Source organism: Cupressus sempervirens, chromosome 1 (genome assembly GCF_028749045.1).
Source record: "Cupressus sempervirens isolate cs-2001-9-10 chromosome 1, ASM2874904v1, whole genome shotgun sequence".
NCBI classification, from domain to species: domain Eukaryota; kingdom Viridiplantae; phylum Streptophyta; class Pinopsida; order Cupressales; family Cupressaceae; genus Cupressus; species Cupressus sempervirens.
This window is the reverse complement of record NC_143118.1, coordinates 507,861,008-507,885,708: the sequence shown is the minus strand read 5'-3', so window position 1 is coordinate 507,885,708 and position 24,701 is coordinate 507,861,008.

The following is a 24,701-nucleotide window of genomic DNA, read 5'->3' as shown; positions in this document are numbered from 1 at the left end:
AAGTTCTAATATTTTTGTGAGGTATATTGATGCTAGGTTTGGTTATATGTAATAGGTGTACTATGATCAGACCATGATAGAAGGGTGGGTAGTGATGCAATAGATGTTTTGTGATGTCACCATCTTAGACCATCATTTGAGTTGGGAACAACTCATTAATGAGTATGGGAGTGATTACCCCCTACCATGTTTATTATGCTCTCTAGTTGCTTAGGCATTGGTGAGGGATAGGGGCTAGAAGGGCTTCCCATTGGGATCAGGTCGAGTGGTAGAAGATTTGATTGTGCAACCTCGCAAGATGGAATGGGGGCTAGCTATTCTTGTAGACATGTATCATGAGATACATGAGATAGTGTACCATGAGGGTCACTCTTGGGCATGCAAAGTAGTATTAGCATAGATTTGGGCATGGGAGCATATTTTTGTGATCTGACCACAGGAGTGAAGCCAACCCTATATTTTTGGATACACAAGATTTTCCCCATAGACCCATAGTGGTGATATTAAATATTATTGATGCATTTTTGATGAGTTGACAACTTTCAAATGACATCCCTATTGAGAGTGCCATAGATGGTCCGATGCTTGGAAGCTAGAGTATATGCGATATAGTAGACCATCAGTAGGTAGGCATTAAGAGATTGTGGAGAGATTTGTGATCAGTTGGGTATGGCATCACTTTGTAGAGCCATAAGTGATCTTAGTGGAGACTACTACCTATGCATGCTTCCAATCAGATGAGGCATGATGATGGTTACCCATGCTAGACTATCAGATGACTATCTAAGAGACAACAACCTTAGTCTAGACTCCTTAGGATTATCACCTAGATGTAACTAATGTAGGGGTAGATCCAACTAATCTGTATGAGATATAGAGACATCTTTTTTCATGATTTACCAAGACATATGCCCTACCCATAGTATAGGGTCATGAAGGAGGTGGAGGTGGAGGTAGGAGATAGATGGAGGTCATGGATAGTTCCTGATCTGGGAGGAGATAGACATGGACATAGGCTGATAGGGAGGTGGAGGAGGAGGAGGAGGTGCCACTAAGGTGGTAGAGAGTAGTGAAAGTAGAGGCATAGGAAAAGTATCCTACTAGGGGAGATGATGATCATGATGCAAGGATCTGAGCCTTAGAGGTAGAGCTATAGGTAGCCCAATTCACTATTGTAGTACAAGATTAGTAGCTCATGGATGAGCGGGCATGAGGAGAGGAGCTCTATAGGGAGTGAGATGCTGGGTGAGAGGCATCACATCATGGAGCACACACCACATACTATTATGCCACCTATAAGGATGTGGTGCCACCAGGACAATGACTTCCTGACTATTTAGAGTAGGCTAGTAGATCAGAGGGTGTGATACAACTGCTGGATAAGAGATAGGCTCTGCCACCAGGGCCACCACCAACTATAGAGAGTTTGAGTAAGTCTTAGGTCTAGGTTGGTAGTTTGAACAATTTTGGAGTGTACTCCATGTATTTTGAGATGGATATCTAGATTTTGAATCTCACATTTGTATATGTATTGTAACACAGTTGACATATATGAGATACTAGGTTTGATCGACAAATTTGTGTAATTGTCTCATTTTGATGGAGGTTTTAGCATTTTAATTTTTCATGTGATGTTTTAGTATCAGTTTCTTCCTTATGTATGCATTTATTTTATACTTATGTGTATATTATCATGTATCTCTCTCATTTATATGATATAGAGTCATGCTTTTGAAATATGTAACACTTAGATAGATTGAATGTGATTTTTAGATTAACCCCTTATGATGATAGGATAGCAAAAAGGTGAAGTGAAAGATAAAGAATATGAAAAAGACATGATCTAGAAGAAATTAAAGAAATATATGAAAGTATTTAGCTGATATGTCCACAAAAAGATGAAGACAGAGCTCTACCCATATGCAAAAATGTAAAACTATGTTGGAGAATGAACCTATAATGCAAGATAATATGAAAAGTAGTTCACCAACAAGGATCACATAACATTTAGCCTCTTATTTCATCATTGGGAATTTATTAGGGACATCATAAGATCATACAACCATCACTAGTACAAATATGAAGATATGAATATGATTGATATGTGGAAATCCAATCTAAGCATCAAAGACATGTAAGTCAAGATGACTATGCAATTAGATTCCCTAGGTTTGATTTAACAAGATTACACTTGTGTCAAGGATGATACATTTGTAAGTCAAAGTGTCAAATAGGAAAAGCATGAATACTCAAAAACACCATAGACAAACAAAGTATACCCACACGTAGAAATCAAGAAAACATGCCTAGTGCCCCAAGTCTTCTAGTCAATGACATCCTTGAAAGACTATTAGGAAGGAAACATATAGCAAATAAATCATAATAGAAAACACAAAAAGTAGATAAAGATCAACATAGATCAGTCATTTAAGTGTTTAAGTGCATGTGTGCAAGTCACCTAGCCAATTCTTCAAGAATTGATTCTGATAGTGAGCAATATCACAACAACAAAGACTATTTGAGAAGTGTTGAGAAACACTTGATGTCAAGATGGGGGTATTGTTGAGAAACACTATTGTGTGAGTTGTCAAAAAAACCCTAATGCATAAGGAAACCTTAGTAGGCTAAGAAGTTGTGCCCCTAAGACAAGGGCAAGAAATAATCCCAAGCTATGAAATGTGTTGCATAGTGGGTGAGTGAGACTGATAGACATAGGTGCAAGGGTCTAAAGTAGTGCCTATTTCCAGGTTTTTACCAGTTGATAGATTTGTTAAGGAATTTTTCAAATTTTTAGGATTTCTTTAGGATCAATAAGTATGTACAAGATAGTTGAGCTACAAGCCTCTAAGCATAGAACTTCTTCAAATGTAGGACATTGATAAGCTTTACAAGCTCTTCCCCTTCAAGAGTAGATAGTTAGTTGATAAGCACTAGACCCAAATACTGCTTTGATAATGTATGAACCTAGCCAATTAGGTTCAAGCTTTCCCTTCTCTCTATGCTACTAATTGTTTGGATTCTCTCTAAGCACAATTTCACCTACTTAAAAATCACATGGGTGAACTTTCTTGTTATACTGAGTAGACATGCACTTCTAATAAGCTCTCATGTGATCATTTAAGTAGCCTTACAACATTCATCAAGAGTGTCTAGTTCCTATACTCGCATAGCTCTATGGTCTTCATTAGTTGTCAACCCATGTAAGGAGACTTGTAAGGAGGGGATATCAAATTCTAATGGGAGGACAACCTTAGAGCCATATACTAGAGAAAAGGATGTGGTCGCTATAGGAGTACGAATGGTAGTTTTGTAAGCCCAAAGTTCCAAATTTATCTATAGATGCCAATCTTTCCTAGACTTGTGAACCATACAGTGCAAGATCTTTAGCAATGTTTTGTTGGAGGCCTTAGCTTGGCCATTTCCTTGAGGGTAGTAGATAGTGGACCAATATTGTTTGATTGAAAATTTCTTGCATATTTAATTGACATCCTTGTTCTTGAATTATCCTCCATTATTAGTAACAATGGAGGAAGGATTACCATAACAAACAATGATGTGGTTCAATATAAATAGGGCAACATGTTTTCCTATAGTGGCAAATAGTGGTAAAACTTCAACCCATTTGGTAAAGTACCCAATTCCTGTGATGATAAACTTGTGACCACTAAATAAACTTGGATACACTTTTCCTACCAAGTCAAAGGCCCATTATTGAAATGGCCACTATGTCACTGAGGGAATCATCTCACGTCCAAGAGCATGAATTAAGTTTCCATGAAGTTGACATTTCTGACAAGACTTGGCATAATGAATGACATCAACTTGCTTGGTTGGCTAGTAATAACCCACCCTAAGTAGTTCTCAAGCAAGTGCAAGACCATTAGAATGTGCCCCACAAATGTCATCGTGGAATTTTGTGAGTGCTTTTTCAGACTCTTCTAGCTCTAAATGCCTAAGAAAAGTTCCATCTAGACTCTTCCTATACAAGTCACTAGAGATCGAAGTGTAATGTGGAGCATTAGAGAGGAGTTGGAATTTTTGGTTGCTTGTGAGGGTTTCAAGAATAACTTGATCATGTAGGTAAGAGAAGATAGCTGCATAGTGGGAGAAATCAAGACCTAGAATAGTTCAGATCACTTGGTTATCTAGGGAATCATAGGCAGGGTGATGTAGTTCTTCCACTAGGAACTCAAATTATGATTCATGTTCTTGTAGTTGGAGGATAGATGATAAAGTGGCCATAGCATTGACAACCTTGTTTTCTACTCTAGGAATTTGCTGGAATGTCACAAACGTGAAATGGTTCCCTAGAGCATCTATCAACTTCTTGTAACATATCAACTTGTCATCTTTTGTTTGATATTCATTATTTACTTGGTTTATAACAAGTTGAGAATCTCCATAGATGCGCAATTCAATGATTCTCCAATCAAGAGCCATTTTGATCCCATTTTTTAATGCCTCATATTCTACGATGTTGTTTGTGCAAGGGAATAAGAGTTTGTAGGATTTTGGGATTGTATAACCATGAGGGGAAATAAACAAGACACCTGCACTAGCCCCATTCTATATATGATAATCATCAAAGAGTATTTTTCAAGTTCTCTCAGTGATGTACATAATTGAGACATCTAGAAACTCAATTTGCATGGGTGTTGTATCTTCTAGTGGAAAATCAACTAATTGGTTAGCTATGGCCTACCCCTTGATGGATTTACATTCAACATACTAAATGACAAATTCTGAAAGAATCATCATCCATTTAGTTAGAAAAACAATAAGCACAACTTTGATCAACAAGTCTTTCAAAGGATTAATTTTAGCAATCAAGTGAACTATATATGCCAACATGTAATGTCAGACTTTTTGAGAAGCAAAGACCAATGTAAGGCAAGTTGTCTAAATATTGGTGTAGTTCATTTCATAAGCTACCAAATTTTGACTGATGTAATATATAGCCTATTCTTTACTAATCTCATCACTTTGGGCTAATAATGCTCCTAGAGAAGAAGCTATAGCTGAGATATACAAGATCAAAGGTTTTCTTGGAATGGGTGTCATAAACAATAGAGGTTTAGCCAAGTATTTGTTGGAAATCTGATTGAAAAGATCATTGTTAAAGAATGAAGAAGATTGATTGCAAAGAGGGAGATTGTTGTTAAAGAATGTTTTCAATTATTCTTTTGTCATTGATGTCAAACCTACTATTTGCTGGACAATTGCTTATAAGATCAAAGTACTATCACTTAGTTGATTGATGAAGATGATTTAATCAACAAGATGTAACAAAAGACCTAAGGGAAAGGTTGAGCTATGGTTTTGTAATAAAGTGCAAGGATTAGTTAAGACACTAGTAAAACAATGTATTAATAATATTCTTGAAGATATAGGGGTTGGCCACACTTAGAAACATTGAAGGAATAAGTTGCAATAAGGTTGATTGTAAAGCTTAACTAAGTTCTTTAGTGAGTGTTGAGAAAGCTAGTTCAAGCTAAGCAAATTTTTAGTTGGAGCTGAGAAAATGAAAAATCTAGTGTGTGTTGAGTGATACAAAAGGAGCTGAACATGTTTAGGTGTCAAGCAAAGTAATAGGTGCCAAGCATCATAAAATTTTAATGGATGCTGAGTGAATCCATAGTAGGTGTTGAATATAGTTAATGCTAAGTAACACAGTATGTACCAAGCACCAAAATTTCAATAGTGCTGAGCTACTGCATTATTGGAAAAGCCAAAGATTTGCTAGATCTGAGCTGACATAGATGTTACCTTGAATTTTGTGAACCTCTTGGAGGATAAGGATGATGAGCTGATAGTACAAAAATTTATGTAAACTGCTTTTGAGTGAATTCAAGAGAATTCTTCATGATGTTTCTAGAAAGAACAAGATGTGGGTTAGATTCAATGAATCCTACCTAATTCATTCAAACTAAAATTAAAGGAGGGAAGAATCGAGTAGGGAAAGAAATTCAAAACTTCTATTTAAGGAGTCATAGACCAAGTGTAATCACCTAAAAAAGGTCATCTAGACTATTAGCCCCATTTTCAACATTTTGGCTAAATTAATTTAATCATTTACCTAGACCAAATTGCTAATAATCAATTTATTTGATTATAACCTATAGTTTGACTATGCTATCCTAAGTTCATTATTTGATTATTAAAATTTTTTTCCTTTTAATTAAATAAAAGACCCCATTTTTCTAACCCACTTAAAGTGCACACATAAAGTCCTTTTTCTATTTTACAATTAAAAGAAAAGGCTTGTGAGACTTTTGTCTTATATGACAAGTCAACTTATATTCTATTGGTTGACTTGTGTGTGCACATGGATCACACCTATTTTTGAATTCTACCATTGATCATCCACCATCTTCATTTTGATCTCTACCATCCATATGACTTTAAAAGGGAGAGAGATTTCCCCCTCAAATCATCCACCCTCATTTGAATATTGTTATGTTGTAGGTTTTCTAACAGGTTTTTTTCGAGCTTTGTGGAGAACTTCTATTTCTTGTCTACATTCTCTCATACCATAGCATTTTAGCTTAGATTCATGTTGCATGTTAGTTTAGCTTCTATTTTGAAATAATCTATCTCACATAGCTTAATATTTGGATTGTAACACTCTCACCCATGCTTAGGATAGCTGCACTTTTCATATTCATTCTAGCTTAATCTTTATTTGCATTGCATCCTTGAGGAACTCCTTGAGACATTTGCATTCTTGCATCTTGTCTTTGGAACCTCCCATTGCATGGTTTACTAGCAAGAAGAGTATCTCTAAGGCTCATCTAAGAGCCTTCTTATTCTTGAAATATACTCTCTTGCACTCATGGAATCATTTGGATAGAAGGGTTTAGAGTGGGACACTTTCGAGTGTACATTTTTGGCCCCCACCGTAGGGCTTGAATCAAGTTTCTAGCTCCATTTTCTTTTATTTTTCATCTCTAATTTTTTACAGCAGCATATTAGATCTAATCAAGTGCTTTTGTAGAATTATCACTTGGGTTTTAAGGCCAACCCATAAGTAGATTGGTTTGAAGGCCAAAAATCTAGTTGGTTTAAATATTTAATAATATCTTTTAAACCACTTAGAGTTTGGTTTTGAATTTTTTTTTGTAGGTTGGATATGTGTCCAAAATGCCTCAGTCTGATTTTTATAGCATTTGGATGTGATTTGCATGAGTTATAATATTTTCTTTTTTTTTTCATAAAAAGTTGTTTCTAGTCGTTTTTCAAAAAACCTTATATTTCTAGAAAATTTTTTGAATTCTAAGGGGAGTACTTTCTTTGTGTTTTGATGTTTGAGGTCATATTAAGGATCAAAAACTCAATTTGATAAATTTAGCCTATTTTGACAAAATGAGTCTCTAGGGCACAAATAAAATTTTTTTTTTGAATTTCTTGCATTTTTGGAAAGCCCTCTAATTTTTAGTAGGGGTCTATTCTTTGAATTTCTCTTTTTGGATCTAAAATCATAGCAAACAAGTCCAATCTTGGTGACTAGGTCAAAATAAAAAAGTAAAAATGAGAGCATTTGTGATTAACTTGCACTTTCTTTGCATGCACTTGGTTGGAAGATAAATTGAATTTTTGAGGCAACTAACCACTTTTTATTGCAGATTTTTATGTTATTTCACACTAACTTTTGGTGCTAACAAGTTTTGATTGCAGGTTGCCATCCTTATGAAAAAAAATTGAAACATTGCATAAAAGGAACGCATGTCAAAGTTTCAAATGCGCAAGGGCTACTAACATTGTTTGCAGGGATGCCCAAAGCATAAAAACCCAAACTTTCTTGATTTTTTGTTTTCATGTGAGGCATTGACTAATTGTTCATTTTCTATAGGCACATAAAACTTGTTATTGGATTCTTTTGGTAATAGGAGAGTATGCTCTTCATCCTTGTGGTGAATCAGAAATCTTGACTTGCCATTTGGTTTCAAAAGCAAGGGGTAACTGAATCTTCCTGGCGTGTTTGAGAGAAAATGATTGGAATAGGAGAGTATGCTCTTCACCCTTGTGGTGAATCAGAAATCTTGACTTCCAAAAGTTGATCAACTCTTTGTGTAGTTAGAATCCTTTAGAGGGCCTACTCTCAGATAACCTGAGAGGAATGACCCAAGTGGGGACAAGCAGATTACCCAGCTCTTCCAACCCACTATAAACTCAAGGCTATCAAGGACACAAAACCTTGGTAGACATAGTGTTTGTCTTCACCTAGTGTGATTGCTTATGGGATTTCGACCATAGGGAGATCACTAGGCAAGAATGCTTAAGGTACTCTTGTGATTGCGAGATCGGTTACTCATCACAAAGTGAAGTGTCCCATAATTGGGAACAAGAGGAACACTATGAACAGAAGCCCTATCTAAACATCCTAAGTTAGTAACTACCCTTTTTAGCCGCTCAACTTCTTGGTGCAAGGATCAATCCTAGTGGACTACCCGTATCACCCCAAGATTTTACACTCACCATATGTGTTCCCTTGGTTGTGCTTTTGGAACTTCCATGACAAAGCCAATATGTCTTGTGGAAAACCACTTGGTGTGAGGCAAAGGAGCATCAAGTGTGGTCCAAGTTGTTGAGTAATAAACCATGACTTCTAGGTAGATATTGCTTGATGTGTTCTTGAATGTGCTAGACCTATGAAAATATTTTGAACATACACATGAGGATAGTTCTAAGGATTTCTTTTAAGACCTCACATATGCTTGTATCATGCAAGGTTGCTTTGTCCCTTTCTTGATTGTTTGAAGACTACTCCATGTGTCATTATCTTGCTTGGAAAGAAATTGTTTTTGAACATCAAACTTGCTATGCTATCAACTATTGTCAAACTTTGTCAACCAAGTTAAAGCATCAAGTCTTAACATTTTTTTTGTGTTGCTTGCTAAGGGGAGTCTCATCATTTTATTTTTATTTTCTATGTCTCTAGTTCTTGAACATGCTTAAAGTGACTCTTTGGTCTTAGTTCTCTTGGTCTTTTTGTCTCCATGGTCTATGTCTGCTTGCTAGTTATCCTTTTGCTGAAATGGTTTCCTTGATTTCTTGACTACACTCTTGGGTTGGAGAGTTGTTCACTTTTCACCCTACTTGCTCTATCTATTTGGCTATTTGGGCATCTTGCCTAGCTATTGAGTTGAGTCATTCATGTCATAAGTTTCTTGGACATATTATTTGACAAGTCGCTTTAATCTCTCTCTACTATCTTGGCAAGTGAACACTCTACCTCCTATAGTTTCAACATCAAGTTATCTTCTAGGCTATTTTATGCTTGGCTTTGCATCTAAAACTATGGGATCTAAACCTTGTGCTACCAAACTTCAACTGAATCTAGATGATCATGACATCCTCCATGTCACTAAAGAGTTTCAAGATCTATATGCACAATACAAAGAACTAGAAGAGACAAATGATCTTTCTTACCTTCATCTCTCTAAGTCCATGATAGAAATGAAGTCTAAACTTGAGAAAAGGTTAGAGAAGAAGATTGCATCATTACATGAATCTTCCTTAAGGTCTTTACATGCATGTGAGTTACCTTCTTTGAGGTCATCCTCTTCTTCTAGGTCTACATGCTCTACTTCAAGACATCAAATGTCTTCATCTTCTATATCTAAAGACCTCTTTAGAGAACAAGCAAGTGATACCTCCTTTGAGCCTATGCCAAAATTTCATGATGGACCTATGTTTGACCAAGATAATGATGAAGACATGGATGCATACCATTCACTTGAGAAACATAAAAAGGACTCTAGACATACTTCTAATAGAACTTTTGCTCCCTTGGAAGATTCTTATGATGAAACTTTGCAAACACTTCTTAGCACCAAGCTCATCAACTTACCTAAGTCTAGCTCATATGGAAACCCATTCTTGGATATCTATTGTGCTTATAATTGACATAATGAGCTTAGTACTTTAGATTGCATTGAGCTGAAACATAAAATCCAAGATCTTATTGATAATGGAATTATTGATACCTCTAATGACTCATGTGATGATGATACTTTTCTTGAGAAAGATCATATTAATGAACCTATGTCTAGTGATGGTTTCCTTGATACCTCCACTTCTTCCAACACTCATGCATCTCCCAACACTTCAAAGCTTTCCAACATGCTTTTATCAAATAAAGAACCTAATTCTTTTCACATAAACTATGCCTATCCTCAAGGGCTACCTCTAAAAGAAAGTCAAGCTAACCTTCACTTGGCTACAAACCTTTTCCATGCTACTAATCCTAAACATCTTCGACCTTCATGCACTATTATGCTTAATCCAAGAACTACTCCATTCACTCTTCATTATTCCTTGTCCTTAGAAGTGGCTCCATGTCAATAGGATTCTCAAAAAGAAAAAGCTATAAATGTCAAGAAAGATCAAGATCAAGCACCTTTTCATCTCTTTCAAGATTTTTCCCCTCCATATCCTATATCTTGTCCACCTCTTAATTATGATGAAGATACCACTTCCATTATCTCCCTTGAGCTTACTGAAAATTATGATAAAAGTTCTCTTCATATAATATCCAAAGCTACTTGTCAAGATCAAAGCATCCCCTCATGTTCTACTTCTCCACATCCACTTCAAAATTGTGCTCAAGCTTTAAGTGCTTCTATTATAAATGTTGTTCCTATCAAAGGTACTCATGAGCCTATTGATGGCTTTGACCATGTTACTCACTCTAAAGATGTTGATATCCCTTTTCACTATCCATTTGCATATCCTAATTCTATCCTTGGTCCTCATCCATTAGAGCTAAAGCCTTCAAACCTTCCATCTATATTGGGACCTTATGTTCCTTCATCTCCTACATTTTCCAGTCCTAGCTCTCCCATCATACCTCAAGATCAACAAAGAAACTCATCCTTGATGACTTTTCACCCATCTATCCATCTAAACCAGTCATATCAGCCTTATTCATCCACAAATCCCAATTCCTTTGGAAGTGAGAATAAACATAAGAATCCATTGAAAAATGAAGATCACTATGTCCCATCTAATCGACATGTGAATGCTAAGAAGGAAAATACAAAAAAGAGACTACAAAGGTCCACTATTAAGAGAGCTAAATCAAAGCAAATGTGGGTTCCTAAATCCATCATTGAAGAAATGCACTCTCAAGCACCCAAAGAATGAGAAAAATCTAAAGCTATGTGGATTCCTAAGTCTCTTTTAAAAGACTTGAATATTGAAAATACTTCAAAGTTTACATTCAAGCTTCCAAAGGCTTGCATTCCATCTTCTTCCAAAAATCTTCCTAAAATTATTCCAAAGCTTTCCACTTCACTTTTTTCCAAATCTCTTATACCACCTCATACATCTAAATCTCAAGCTATTTCATCCATGATTCCTCCATTGTTCCAATACCCTTCAAGGTGTGTGTCAATGTTGATCTTGTCCAATATTTCAGCTACCCTCATGAAATCCTCTAAAGCTTGCACTTACTTTCTATACATGAACTCTTATCCTCAATATATTCTTCCTACTACCATTTCTCTTTCATCACCCTATAAAAATTCTTTGAGCATACCTTTCTATGGTCTTGGCTTATCATTGGCTTATCATGACTTATATTTCCTATAGGAGCACTATCTACATTCAAAAAGCTTGAGCTCTTTCTAAAAATTCCAAAAATTCAAAAAAAAAATTTAAAAAAAAAAAATTAAAAATTGAAAAAATGAAAAAAATGAAAATGTGCCTTAGTGAAAACCACTTCTTGTGGCACCTTGGTAGCAAAATTAAAGAGAAATAAATTTATCCTATGGTGAAAACTACTACTTGTGGCACCTTGGATAAGTACCATGATGAAAATCTAGCAAACAGGCGTCATGCATAATTCTTCCATCATCCATCTATCCCCTCTTCTCTCTTTGATCTTGACAATGTTGAGCTATCTTTGCATATTGGCTATCTTATCCATGAGATTTTCTTATGTGCTCTCCCATTCACTCATAGCCTCTATCTTGAGCTTTATTCTTATTGCTCTATCCCATTGCTATACTACCTAGTTGACCCCTTGGTCTTGATCATAATAAATGAAACATGGTTCTCATAGGTCTCTTGACATGGCTACTCTTTTGGACTACACACTTCATGCTATCTCACTTGTTGGCTTCATTTCTTATCCTACATGCTATCTTTCTCATTACTTCCATTGCTTATCCAAAACATGCTTCATATGACTATTTCACCTCTTTCCTTAGCTTGGGTACTCTTGAGGAGTCAATCCTTAAGGATCAATTTACTTGCTTCATACTCCTTTCTTATCCATCTCTTCTTATCCACTAGCTTGTTTCTCCATCGTGTCCTATACCTGGCTAGACATTGGGAGAAAATGATGTGATCTTGCTTGAGAACTAGTGATCTCTAAAACCTTTTAAAAAATCCAAAAAATCATATATGATGCTGAAAAAATCTTAAAAATCAGAAAATGTCCTAAAAAAATGATCATCTTAGTGAAAACCTAGAAATAGGTGCTTTGATGTATCACCAAAAAATTAAAAAATACAAAAATACAAAAAAAATTGAAAAAAGTCCTAAATTTTTTTTATCAAGTGGTGAAAACTTGGAAATAGGCACTACTTGAAACCCTCGCACCTATGTCTATCAGTCTCAATCATCCACTTTGCTACACATTTCCTAGCTTGGAATTGTTTCTTGTCCTCGTTGTAGGGGCATAGCTGCTTAGCCTTTTGAGGTATTCTTGTGCATTAGGGTTTCTTTGACAACTCACAAAATAATATTTCTCAACACTTCCCCCACCTTGACATCTAGTGTTTTTCAACACTTTTCAGATAGTTTACCTAAGATCTCTGATGTCACGATATTTCTCACTATCAGAATCAAGTCTTGAAGAAATGGTCAGGTGACTTACACACACGTACATTAACACTTAAACAACTAAGCTATGCTGATCTTTATCTACTTTGTGTGATGTCTATGATGATTTCTTTACTATATGTTGCATCCCTAATAGTCTTTCAAGGATGTCATTGACTAGAAGACTGGGGGCATGGGGCATGTTTTCTTGATTTCTGCTTGTGGGTATACTTTGTTTGTCTATAGTGTTGTAAGCATTTATGCTTGACCTATTCAACATTTTGACTTACAAATGTATCATCCTTGACTGTTTCACAAGACCGCACTTGGGGTTTATCTTGGCGCTTATGCCTTGATACAGGTGTAATCTTGCTAAAGTAAACTTAGGGAATCTAATCATGTAGTTATCTTGACTTACATGTCTTTGATGCTTAGATTGGATTTCCACATACCTATCTAATATCGATCATATTCATATTCCCATAGTTATACTAGTGATGGTTGTATGATCTCATGATGTCCCTAATAAATGCTCAATGAAGAAATTAAGAGTCTAAGTGCTATACACTTCTTGTTGGTAAACCACTTTTCATATTAGCTTGCATTTTAGGTTCATTTTCTAGCTTAGTCTTGCATTCTTGCATATGGGGAGAGCTCTCTCTTCATCTTTTTGTGGGCATATCAGCTAACTCTTTTCATATATTTCTTTACTTTCTTCTGGTTCATGTCTTTTCACTTTCTTAATCTTTCATTTCATCTCTTTTCTATCTTATCCTCACATTATATAAAGTTTTGACCTCTTAAATAATTTCAATGTCCTAGATTCATTTTTGGGATTGAAATCCAAATTCAAGTTCATCTTGATGGTCAAAATTATCTTTTAAAATTCTACTTTCTTTTGAGCAGTTAGTTGACCTTTTGAGGTCTAATCTTTGAATCATCACTAGGGCATCTTCATTTCTTCATGTCTTCATCATTTCCATACTTCATATCTACTTCAATTCACTGTTTCATGTCTAAAATCACCTTTCTACTCTTTTTGACCTAATTTTTATGCTATATCCTTCAAGGTCAACTCTAGTCAAACTGGGGCATTTAAATTTTTTTTTATAGTCATTCTTGGGTTCTAATCATCTATATGTAATCTTGGACATTTCTATATTCTAATTTTCTCATGTCTAGCCAGTTATTGCATCCCCTTACCTCATTTCAATTTCGATCTCAAGGGGGCAAAAATAGTCTATCAATACTTGCTACAACTATCTACTTCTTTGGAGCACTTGTTTGATCTTTTCACTTGCTCTTGATCTATCTACTTTGCCAGGTGTTAGTATTCTTCTTGAATTCTAACATCATAGCTATCCTAGTGTTTAGTACTACTGCTATCAGACTATACATTTAGGATTTGCTATTCTTTCTGCATTTCATTTTTCGAAATCAGATATCTATTTCTATTGCTGCCTACTTGCCTTCTATTTTCTTTGACGTAATGTGTTCCCAGATCGATCACACATTATTCAAAGAGGGGCAAATGTAATCACCTAAAAATGGTCATGTAGATTATTAGCCCCCTTTTCAACATTTTGGCTAAATTAATTTAATCATTTATCTAGACCAAATTGCTAATAATCAATTTATTTGATTATAACCTATAGTTTGACTATGCTATCCTAAGTTCATTATTTGATTAAAAGAACATTTTCCCTTTTAATTAAATAAAAGACCCCATTCGTCTAACCCACTTAAAGTGCACACATAAAGTCTTTTTTCTATTTTACAATTAAAAGAAAAGGCTTGTGAGACTTTTGTCTTATATGACAATTCAACTTATATTCTATTTTTTGACTTGTGTGTGCACATGGATCACACCTATTTTCAAATTCCACCGTTGATCATCCACCATCTTCATCTTCATCTCTACCATCCATATGAGTTTAAAAGGGAGAGAGCTTTCCCCCTCAAATCATCCACCTTCATTGGAATATTGTTATGCTGTAGGTTTTCTAACAGGTTTCTTTGGAGCTTTGTGGAGAACTTCTATTTCTTGTCTACATTCTCTCATACCATAGCATTTTAGCTTAGATTCATGTTGCATGTTAGTTTAGCTTCTATTTTGAAATAATCTATCTCACATAGCTTAATATTTGGATTGTAACACTCTCACCCATGCTTAGGATAGCTGCACTTTTCATATTCATTCTAGCTTAATCTTTATTTGCATTGCATCCTTGAGGAACTCCTTGGGACATTTGCATTCTTGCATCTTGTCTTTGGAACCTCCCATTGCATGGTTTACTAGCAAGAAGAGTATCTCTAAGGCTCATCTGAGAGCCTTCTTATTCTTGAAATATACTCTCTTGCACTTTGTGGATAGGGAGCTCTAAGTCAGCATTCAAACATTCCAAACTCATGGAATCATTTGGATAGAAGGGTTTAGAGTGGGACACTTTTGAGTGTATACCAAGAAGCAAGAGTTTTTGGTGCCAAATTTGCGAAGTGGTTGAAGGGTGTTAAGTAGAAGACATCAAGGAGAAGGAAGAATAGAGCACAGAGACTCTACTTTGATAAGTGGTCCGAAAGAAGATTGCATTGGTACATTGAGTATGGAGACTCAAGGAGACAAAGCTTGAGAGGAGAAAAAGTTGTTAGAGCTGCAGAGACTGAAAGCTAGGCAAATTGTGAAGAGCTGAATAGAGATCTAAAATCTGCAAGATAAGTTGTGAACTGTAATCTGGTCAAAACCCCCTATTGTTACTCTCTAGAAATTGTATTAGTTAGGGTGAAATCCTATAGACTTATGTTGGTTTAATAGCAATTTGCAAATCCTTTAGTAGGGTGAAATTCCAAGTGAATGTTCTAAAGTCCTCTAACTAGGCCCACTTCTAACAGAGTGGTTAAATCCTTTAACTAGGTCACATTTAATATTGTGTTGTAGCCTTTAACAAGGCATCACTTTAGAAGAGTGAGAATTGAGTAGCATGTTACTGGTGGTTTTTCCCAAATTGGGTTTCCATGTAAATCACTATGTTATGTGTTGATTCTTCATGTGTTATGCTTGCATGTTGATTTACAGTAACTTGCTAAGTAGATACGTTTAAGCTTGGATGAATGAACAGTTTAATAGGCTTATCTTACTTGATGAAAAAGTTTTAATTGGAAATTTGGACTTTGAATAACTAATTCAACCCCCTCCTAGTTATTCTAAAGCATTTCTAATAGTATCCTTTGATTTGGTCTAGACTTTTTTGACATTCTTCATTCCAGATATGAGTAGAGCCTTTATGCAAATTCTTTTTAAAAGAACGAGCTTTATCAACCAACTAAGAAATGAATCTTCTTATGGATTGTAGCCATCCTTGCAGACTTCTAAGTTGACTGATATTTTTTGGAGGAGGCATTTCCATGATAGCTTGGACCTTTTTAGAATCAACCTCAATACTTTTTGTTGATATAATGTAGCCTAGCAATTTTCCATAAGTGACACCAAAGAAACACTTTTTTAGGTTCAACCTAAGTTGAAATTGTTCCTTATAGTCCACTATCAAACTAAGATCTTCAAGATGCGTGTCTCATTTTCTAGATTTAGCCAATGTGTCATCAACATAGTCTTCCATATTTTTATGCATAATATCATGGAAGATGGTGGTCATTGCTCTTTCATAGGTAGCACCAACATTTTGACCCCAAAAGGCATGACATTCTAGTAGAAAGTACTCCAAGCACATGTAAAAGTTGTCTTCTCTTGATTAGCTAGAGAAATCTTAATTTGGTTATACCTAGAAAAGCCATCCATTAGGGAGTACATTTCATAACCCATCGTCATGTCCACTATCATGTCTATGTTTGGTAGTAGAAAGTCATCCTTGGGGCATGCTTTATTTAGATCTCTAAAATTAGTACACACTTAGATGGATTTATCATGTTTAGATATAGGTACAATGTTGGAAATCCACTATGCATAATTGATAGCTCTGATAAAGTTTGCACTCAGGAGTTTTTCCAACTCTACTTTGACCAATAGGGCTACATGTGGATGCATCTTTCTCAATTTTTGTTTAACAAGTTTTACACCAGGGAAGATAGATAAATGATGCATGATAAGATTTGTGTCAAGCCTTGGCATATCTGAGTATGTCCATGCAAAATTGATCTTATTATCTTGAAAGAATTTTGCAAAACTCTTCTTTTCCTCAGTTGATAATGATTGAGCCACATGGGTAATTTTAGGAGATTCATCTATCCCCAAGTTGATAGGTTGTGTAGGTTTGATGAGAACCGAAGATCTATCTTAAAAATAACTTGGAAGACTACCAAGTACCTCATCTATAGGTACCTTAAAGAGGTTGTCACCATTAGATACATCTTTGTTTTTACTTTTTTTAGGTTCAAATACTATGAAAATGTGGTTTTTTCCATTTGATCGCTTGTTTTTTCTATTAATTTTATGACTGAGGTACATGATATCTAATTTTTTCATGTTAATTATGGGTTCACTATGGAAAAAGTGATATGTTTAATGACATTTAGGTAACAAGTGATCTCATAGTCATTTTGAAAAGATGATATTTTAGGTCTTTCATTTTGAACTAACTAATCTATGAGATTAGGGTGAATCAATGAGAGTGATGTGGAAGCTTCAAGGTTGTGATTATGAAAAGATTCATCTCTTTTGACATGCAAAGTCAAGCTTATAGTGAACATTGCAAAGGATTCTAGATCAGGAATAGATCTAGAGGGACCAACATGATCCACTAAAATATTTTTTGAGCCAAACTCATTTGACCCTATATTAGACTCTTCAACTACATTTAGTTGGGTTGCATAGGTGTGAATGACATCCACTCCTAGCTCACAAGATGCATCTAAAAGGCTTTCCCATTCATACTCATCAGAGTCTGTACTTTGATCTTTAGTAATTAGACAAACAATATTTTGTCTGATTCATCCTCTATTCATGTCTTCATGGGCAAATTCCTCTTGTTCTAGCCATTGATAAGTGGAAGATTTAGTATCATTATTGGTAGTTAGTGTTTCATCTCCCCAAAGGAGAGAAGTTAGAGGCATAAAGTCCTCATCTTGAAAAGTGGCAACAATAAGGGGAGGATTATCATCCTTTGATTTGCTAGACATGGGTGCTCTTTCATCGAATGTTGGTATGTCATCTTCTAACCCAAAACCTAGGCCAATAGTATCTCGAGTATCATGACCTTGAACTATGAATTAAAGGTTCAACTAGAGCTTTTTTGTTACCAGTTAAGGACCCATGACCCTAATAGCCCATGTTTACAAGAAATTTATATCCTTTGCCATAACATTTAGGGGAAATGGGAGTAGTGACTGTGACTTCCTCTTCCTCTTCCTCTTTCCTATAGATCCAATCTTCAATTGCTTGTTCTTCTTTCTCTACTTCTAGGGGAACTAAGGATTGCACAAAGGTGCCAAAAAGAGTCATTGTAGAAGTAGAAGGCATCTTTTTGGTAGAAGGTTTCCCATAAGGCTGGGGGAAATAAGTAAAGCAACAATAAAGTCTAAAGTGTATTCGCCCATACTAAGGCTCATCATTTTCAATTTCTATTCAGACTCTATAAAGGATGGTGTCAGCTCATGAGAAGAGTGATTATATGGAACCAATGTTTCTGTAGCAAATAATGTGTTGATAGACATTGAGTTATCATCAGGGACAACTATCTCAGTACCATTGAAAGGGAACATTGATGCATTGATGGTACATAAAAGGTATTGCTTGCATGTCATGAATCTATGGTCATCCCAAAAACAAATTGTATGCAAGCAATATGTCTAGAAATTGGAAAACAACATCATTCTCAATTGGACCAACTTTTATTGGAAGTACAATCGGACCTTTGGAAAGTCTTTTGACCTCATCATAGGCTTTTATAGCAATCTTTCTCCTAGGGTCAATGGAAAACTTAGACATGCCTAATTGTTGGATCACATTGAATGAAATGATGTTCAACCTTGCACCATTGTCTATCAAGACTCAGCAAACATGAGTACAAAAGATTTGGACTTCGTCATGGGAGAAACATTTTGGGGATGACTGAGAGCTCGATCATCTTCTTTATAAAAGGTGAGGTAGTGAGGTGAAGAGATATGGTTCACCATAACTTGGAATCATTTTGCATCAATATCCATGGGAACATTGGTAGAATATAAAGAATTTTTGAGGATATCCTTGTGTAAAAGGGATAACTCTAATAACTCAAAAATGGAAATTTGAGCCAATGTACATTGTAGTTGGTTGACAAGGTGATAGTTGGAGATCTTGGAAGTAGTTGGTTGTTTAAAAGATGAACCATTCTTAGGATCATGAGAAAGTTTTAGGACAACCTTAGATTGCCCCCTAGTGAAGGTGTTAAGTAGTTCACTCTATGAAGAGGAAGATTCAGCCACTCAGAGTACCACCTTAGGTCTAGTGTCATTATGGTGTTGAGGAGCATTTCATGTTTTAGGACAACTCGAGGTCTTTCATCTTTAGGTCGGCTGTCATCATTAGAACTTGCTAGGCATAAATACTCAATGGGCTCAAGCATGCCTATAATGTTGTTGGCATTAGCATAGGCATAACTAATCTTGGCATCATGATTCCTCTTAGTAGCTTTGGAGGTTTCACCTTTCTTGTATTCTAGAAAGGGTTGTTTAAAATCTTTGTGGTTAGAATATCTAACGAGGCCATTGATGACAACCTTACCAGCCTCAATGAGATCTTAAATTACATCTTTGAGCTTAAAATAGTTTTTAGTGTTGTGACCCTTGCTTTGATGATAGTTGCAAATGTGATCCTCTCTCCACCATGAGGGTCTAATGGGGGGTCATAGGGATGGGAATTATTTGGTAATGTAACTAGGTTGTTTACAATCAAGGTTCTGAAGACCACTTTGGAAGGCTCCACCATTGGTGTATAAACACATCATTTTTTAAGTAAATTTAGAGCTCTTGTCAGATGTTTGTGGTTTTAAATCTTCTTATTGTTTTTTAGTATAGATAGAATTAGAAAGGTTAAAAAAAGGTTCTTTGGTCTTAGGAGTGTCCAATACTCTGTCATTGACAACATATTTGTTTTTATTCCAAGGTTTGCCTTTGTCTTTTCTATTTCCATTGTTATTTTTGTCTTTGTTCACAACAATATCACCCTTCTTAATAGAAACATCCTCAATGTGATATGCACTATCAACCATCGCATTGAAGGATGTGAACAACTATTTTCATAAGTCAAAGTATAGCTTAGGTACAAGTGTATTGACAAAAATGTCAATTTTCTCAGCTTCAGGAACTTTCTGAGGGTACCTAGAGTACAGGGATCTCCATCGTTGAAGGTATGTTGCAAAGAGTTCTCCCTATTTTTGTTTAATTTATCATAAGTCCAACATAGATAAAGGATGTTGAATGTTGTAAGAGTATTTTTGGATAAAGTTTTGTGTAAGCTTGTCAATTTTGTGAACCACTCCATAGCTTTCCCTCTTAGACTTCTAGGAAACAAACACATAAGATAAGAGTCTTCATGCATAAATTCATACTAATAGCATAGAAATGTCTCATATGATTGTGAGGGTCACCATTTATATCATATTTATCATACTTAGGAACCTCTATATCCTTAGGAAATGGAGGCATGTATAAACTCCTATCAAATGGAAGAGCAGAGATTGATTCAATAAATGACATTTTAGGTGGCTCTTTGGAAGTTTGTAATCGTGTAAGTTGTTTCCTTCGTGCATTTCTTCTATCAAGATTTCAGCTTTAGTAGGCTCTTATTTTTGGATTATTTGTTGCACATCAAAATCTTGGGGGAGATTCCATCCTTTTGTTTCCATATATTGGAAGTATTGATCCCCATTTTTCTCTATAGATTTTAGCATCAGTTTTTGAGCGAACTCATCTTGTTAAAATCTCACATCTTCACTAATGATCTCCTCCTCACTTTTATGATGTGATTTGATTTTCTTGATGGTGATGGACATGCTCTCATGTTGAATCTAGGAGTCCTTGGAGGTGTGTGATTGCCATTATTTCCTCCATTGGGAATTTGGTCAAAAGAATTATGATAATATTATCTACTAGTTTCCTCATTGTGTGTATGATGGTTAGCTTAAGCTTGTTGATCCGATCTTTCCCTAGCATAGATAATTTCCAAAATTCTTTCATTTTCATGTGCTTTATCTTCTAAGTGACATTTGATTTCATCAAGATGCATGTTGGTCAAAGTATTTTCACCCATGGGTGTGTTACAAGGTGTTCCAAATGGGTTCTCAAAATCGTAAAGTTGATTGTGTCAAATGTTGGTTGTCTGTGTTTGACTAGAATTGGGGTTTGCCATAAAAGGTTGTCCACAAGGACACCTAGGTGGAGTCTCTAACTATGCAAAAATGAAAGGGGAATGACTACTATTACAAACTTGGAACCTAGTTGTGACTGACATATAAGGATGTTTCCTTTCTTAATAGGATGAGAGAAGTGTTTCAGATTTGAAGCTCTTACAATCAAGAATAATCACCTGTCAATGTATAATAGATGGCTTGTCAAAGGTTCTCAAGAATTTATAGCACTAGTGACTCAAGTTGAGCAAGAGAGCAAGAAGCTCAATAGAGAATAGCTAGCATATAATGTTAACTAGGTTTTGACAAATGATCATCAATGATGTTTTGAGACTTACATCTGACGAACTAAACCCATCTTTTCAAGTTTGGACAACACCTAACATACAAATGTGTGATCAGGACTAGGAAGTACTCAAGCAACAAGACCCTAAAGCAAAACACAAACCCTAAAGTAGAACATAGACCCTGTTTTGGCAGAAAAAAGTCTCAGGTGATATTCTTTCAGAATCTAGGCGATAGTAGGACAACACAATATGTTGTATGACATAGTTTAAAATAGTCAGGTGATACTTTTCTCTTGGGTGACAGTTCACACAAAGTAAGATGATAGATTTATGTATAGTAGGGCAATATACTTTATAACTTTATAATAGTAGGGTGACACCATTTTTGAAAAAAAATGTTGCACGATATTTCTCCAGAGAATGTACAATATAGTGCTAGTTTTCTTGTAAAAAGACAAGTTTTGATTCCAACTTTTTTGTGTTTTAGTTTGACAGTTAGATAGATTTAGGACCAGACATTTTTAGATTTCAATTTTTGTTGAGTAATAGCAAGGTTTGCAAATATTAGGTGTTTTTAACATGTCTCAAATAATTGAACAAGGGTAAAAACAACCTCGCCAATACACATTTGTGATATCAAAATAGCCTTCCTACCAATTTTACCAAGATGTTGGATTTGTAAGGACATTAACACAGGTAATCACATTTGAAAACATTAGCCAAGCAATCTACCTTAGAGTCATGGTTCATTACTCAACAACTTGGCCCATGCTTGATGCTCTTTCACCTCACACCAAGTGGTTACCCACAAGAGATATTGGATTTGTCATAGAAGTTTGATAAACACAACCAAGGGAACACAAATGGTGAGTATAAAATCTTGGGGTGATCTGGGTAATCCACTAGGATCGATCCTTACACCAAGAAGTTGAGTGGTAAAATAAGGTAGCTACTAACCTAGTGTGTTTAGAAAGGGATTCTATTTATAATGTTCCTCTTGTACATAATTAAGGGACACCCCACCCTACAGTGGGTAGCAAACCTTGCACTTACAAGAGCACCTTAAGCATTCTTGCCTAATGATCTCCTCATGGTCGTAATCCCACAAGAAATCACACTAAGTGAAGACAAACAATACATCTACTAAGGTTTTGCATCCTTGATAGCCTTGATTTTATAGTGGATTGGAAGAGCTAGGTATTAGCTTGTCCCTACTTGGGTCATTCCTCTTAGGTTGTCCAAAAGCAAGCCCTCTAAAGGATTCTAGACTAAACAAGAAGTGGATCAACTTTTGAAAGTCAAGATTTCTGATTCACCACAAGGGTGAAGAGCATACTCTCCTATTCCAATCATTTCTCCCAAATACACCAAGAAGTTTCAATTATCCCCTTGATTTCATAATCCAAAGGCAAGTCAAAATTTTTGAGTCACAAGGGTGAAGAAAATACTCTCCTATCACCAAGGAACCCCAATAACAAGTTTAATGTGCTTATACAAATGAAACAACTAGTAGATGCTACACGTGGAATAAAAGAAAAAAACAAGAAAGTTTGGGTTTTAATGTATTGGGAAGCCTTGAAAACAATCTTTAGTAGCCCTTGTGCATTTGAAGCTTTGACATGTGTTCTTTTGCAAAGGAAATTAAGCAAACATCTAAAGGTAACGATCTACAAACACAACCATTAGACCCACACATTAGCTTCAAAATAGCATGTAATCTACAAATGGACCTCTATAAAACCACTAAAAACTTGTAAAAATCTAGAAAGCAACAAGTACAACAAGTACAACCAAGAAATTGATCTAATCACTCAATCAACAAATGAGTTTAGATCAAGTGACAATTTTTGCTGGAAGTATGTCGTGCGATATTTCTCAATATGTGTGTGACAGTTTCCTTCCATGCGATATTTTTGCCTAAGCCAGGTGACATAACATACTATAGAGGAGTGATAGATTTTACTACTTCCATGAAACACTTTTACTTTAAAAGTATCATACTACAATTATAAGAACTGTTGTACAAAACTGGAAAAATATTTCCCAAAAGTTGCAGTTGTTAAAAAAAGAAAAGTACAGATAACATGTAGAAAATGTAACAAAAATAGCAAGATAAAGGACAAAACCAAGTGTTCTACCCTATGGTGGGCACAAAAAATGTACACTAGAAATGCGTCACACTCTAAACCATTCTATCCAAGGGATTTCATGAGTTTGGAATGCTTGGATGCCAACTTAGAACTCCCTATCCATAGAGTGCAAGTGAGTATGATTTGAATATGAGGACTCTCAGCTGAGCCTTAGAGTCACTCTTCTTTCTAGTAAACCATGCAATGGGAAGTTCCACAGATGAGATACAAGAATGCAAATGTCCACAAGGATTTCCTCAAGGATGCAATGCAAATGTGAAGTAAGCTAAGATGAAATGTAAAGTGCAGCTATGTTAATCAAGATGAGAGTATTACAATATCCAAACTAATTACTAAGTGATTTAAGCAATTTCAAAGAAACTAAACTAACATAACTATGCTAAAATGCAATATGATCTTAAGCTAGTATGCAATGGTGATGATAAAATGAGACAAGAAAATAGAAGTTCTCCACAAAGCTCCAAAGAAACCTATTAGAAAACTAGCAACATAACAATATTCAAAAGGTGGATGGATCCTTTGAGGGGGAAGGCTCTCTCTCTTTTAAAGTCATATGTATGGTAGAGATCAAGGTCAAGATGATGGAAGATCAATTGTGGAGTTTGAAAATAGGATTAATCCATGTGCACAAGCAAGTCAACCAATAAAATAGAAGTTGACTTCCCATATAAGAAAAAAGTCACAAAGCCTTTTCTTTTAATTTCAAAAATAGAAAAAGGACTTTATGTGTGCACTTTAAGTGGGTTAGAAGAATGGGGTCTTTTATTTAATTAAAAGGGGGACATGTTCTTTTAATCAAATAATGAACTTAAGATGGCATAGTCAAACTATAGGTTATAATTAAATTAATTAATTATTAGAAATTTGGTCTAGGTAAATGATTAATTAAATTGGCCAAAATGGTGAGAAGGGGGCTAATAGTCTAGATGACTATTTTTAGGTGATTACGCTAAGTAGTTAAAATTATGTTGAATCAGAAGCCAACATCCAACTTGTGAGGTTTAGGAGGAACACATGGCGACTATTGCATATTTAATGGGTGCTCTATCTCTCAAGGATTTGTATAAATATACACCTGTGGAAGAATGTTGATGGTTGAT